This window comes from Seriola lalandi, unplaced genomic scaffold, assembly GCF_002814215.2.
Source record: "Seriola lalandi dorsalis isolate HSWRI2012SDOR001 ecotype SW California unplaced genomic scaffold, Sedor1 jcf7180001957299, whole genome shotgun sequence".
Taxonomy (NCBI): Eukaryota; Metazoa; Chordata; class Actinopteri; order Carangiformes; family Carangidae; genus Seriola; species Seriola lalandi.
Window position 1 is genome coordinate 1 of NW_019427968.1, and position 3,145 is coordinate 3,145.

Consider the following 3,145-nt stretch of genomic DNA (forward strand, 5'->3'; position numbering starts at 1 on the left):
GTGCACCTAAGGTTTGAATAAAACACAAAATTGTCAACTAATAATGGAATATTGCAATATTGTTTTGGCTGTATTAATAAAAACAAAACAGAAGCTTAACTACACTTGAGGGATGATCTGAGAGAGGCACAAATCTCAGCTCACATCCTACAATAACTAAAGATAACCAGGTAAAGTCAGCAGTGCACTTGGATGGCAGACACAAAGATGTAGCTTTCCTCTTTCAGTATGCCTTCAGAAAGGACAGAAGCAAAATGAATGGATGGATGCCGCCAGTGAAGTTGAAAACAGAAAGAAGCAGCATGTGTTCATGTGAAGTAATGTCATGTTTCCCCATTTGGATTTATTTTATTAGTTATCTATCTTCAAAGTAGAACATCATTGCTCTTGCTTGTCAGCCGAGTCAATAAGAAAGTGTTTATCAGGAAACTTTATTGTTATAAGAGAATAGTAAATAGGTGTGTGGTGAAATATAACAATTTCACCAGAGATACTGTAAGTCTAAACGCTATCGCAATGCAAAGTGGAAAGATTAGCAGTAACAGAAGTGAAATTTGTGTTTCTCATGAAACCTTAGTCCACAGTATTTGTTTTCACTTTTGCTTTTCTGAAGAAAACAATTGAGTGATTATTTTTTTAACTAGCATTCTTATGTGGCCCTGCCTATTGTGTTCTCAGATGCATTTTTGTGAGAAATTCTGTAACCCTCACTACTTTTTTCCAAATATACTACTTTTAATAAACAAATGTTACACAATACACCTTTGACTAAGATATACAACTTACTGCTGAATGGAGGAGATACAGACTCAGAAACCTGCATGTCATGAAGATATTTCACACTCAAGCTCCTAAAGGTTGTTTGGTGTGTCTGTTAGTATAACAGGAAGTAGGAACACTGACAAAAAATTCAGAGTCACTACAAATCCAGTGAAAATCTGCTTTGCCTGTCCACAAATTAACATGGGTCTGACAATTCTAACACTAAACCTACAGTTACTGCTGCTCTTTGATGAAGTTTCTTCCCTTGCTGAAAGCCTAGTGTCCTGAAATTACATGTTTGACAAGTATAAGAACAGTGTAGATTTGACCACTGTTGTGTAAAATTTCTGTTTCCTGTGTTTAAACCTGTGGTATAAACTCTGCAAGGTTATGTCTTTCACTGGATTCCAGTGAAAACATAATCTCTGGCACCAAGGGAGCTAGGATTGAGTTGCTATGGCAACAACAGATTCACTGTCTGTGTTTTGATGACAATATTTCCAACCCTGATGCTACATTTTTACAGTCATAGTGAAGTATATTTGTAATGTTCTGGGGTAATGATATATGCAGTTAAAATGGGCTTCTTAGTTACTTACTTGTGTGAATGGACCAGAACATCCTGTTGCACAGTGAAACATACTGCAGACAAAACGTTCCTGAAGCTCAGGGCGAAGGTACAGATCTGTCAGATATTTCCGCATACTGTGCTACAATAGGGCCACGCTCAAACTTTACACACACACCTTAAATAAATGTTTGTCTAGTGTGCTATTTGTGCAGTTGGGAGCTATCTGTGTATCTGAGCTGTACGTTTTAAATATCCTGAATATTTTGTTGTTGTGGAATTCCCTTTTTTAATACATTTCTGAATGATACTGGGCCCAAAAATATTGTTTGTGCATTTTATATATTTTTGTACTGTTTTGCAGTTAATTATGTGTCTAACAAACTGCCTTGAAATAGCAGCAGTATTGCAGCATGACCAGTCCAGAATTACAAAAAGTTTCAGACTAAAAGTTCAATGAATTAAGTGAAATAAGAGTTAGTTTCAAGCAGAACAGTGTGGATATTTGCCTCTCTGTAGAGAAATTATGTCACTTACAGTATGTGCATGTTTAAAACCTGGTATGGTACCCTTGCTGTCTGTCTTGACAGGGCTCTCTAGCACTACCTACTGTCTGAACTTCTTCCACAAGAAAAACAAAGAGAAACAGATATTTGTTTTCCCCCATAATCTCCCCATCCTCATCTTGATAACAAACATACTATTAACACCACATTGCTCAAGTTCAGTGAAATCTTATCAAAATACAGTATATCTGATGCATCGATATTTACTAGATTTGACTGTGTGGCAGATTCAAGAGGCTTAAACTGATTTCCTTTAACAGGATACGTAAGATATTAACAGTCAGTCTCACTGATCTGTTAAACCACTGCCTGTTTTTATATATTAAAATAAATCGAGGACTTGTGTGAGTCACCTGAGAGTTGCATTATCTGCCTATTCTAAGTGTAGAGGAAATCTCCTTGATTATGTGATAATTAGTAGATTATCCTGTGTATTTCATTTTTGCATGAACTGCTTGTTTACAGAGAGAGAGAACGACAGAATCCTTCCTAAATGCACGGCGTGTTGTATCACACAGTAAAGTTTTTAACTTCAGAAACTTCAGAACATTGTGTATACAAGTTTAATATCTTGAAAAAGCTTTACTACAGAATTTAAATACAATATTCTGAAAAACTGGAAAAAAACAAAACAAGGCTCTACCATGAGAGTATCTACATTACAACATGAAAAATGTTCAAACATCAAGTAAAAACCTGTCACTATTTTGCTCCAGGATTTAGCTGTAGCCTGTTTACAATTCACATTTCATGTTTACATGGCCTTTGTCAATCCGATTCTTCACAACACTGCTGTGCTTTTCAAGAACAGCTGACTGGTCCATTCGTCTGCCAGTATATCCTGTATATTGATTCGTCTGCTGGGCGGCTGGCATTCACTGCTGTGTCATTTTGGCTGCTTCAGCTTTTATTAGTGAGATGAGTTCCAGGTTAATTAGAAACACAAAGCGAAGACCTGCAATCTGAAGAGACAGATACAGAACATTATCGCCATGCCTCACTCAGCACCATGACCTGGTATGACCAGTACCAAATATAACATGGTAGTTTCATTTGAAATCTTATACAACTTGGTTGGACCACACACCTCCACCACTGAATTGTTATTGAGTTTCCACTTGTTGCCCGACAGGACTGGTCTGCCATCTATGTAGATGGGTCGTCTGCCCTCATTGGCAATGAAGAAATCTCCATTATTCTTCAGTTTAATAATTCCTGTAAATGTCAACAACATATACGGTAACCATAT

At 36.9% G+C, this 3,145-nt stretch overlaps 1 long non-coding RNA gene across 1 annotated transcript; it reads right to left on the reverse strand.

Moving 5' to 3' along the window:
* Window positions 1–2,445: 2,445 nt before the first annotated feature.
* Window positions 2,446–3,134, reverse strand: LOC111651657 (uncharacterized). The gene is made up of 2 exons (XR_002760530.2): window positions 2,984–3,134; window positions 2,446–2,858 (listed from the first exon to the last, which is right to left on the reverse strand). It is a non-coding gene; the product is annotated as an uncharacterized LOC111651657 (long non-coding RNA).
* Between the last annotated feature and the right edge of the window lie 11 nt (window positions 3,135–3,145).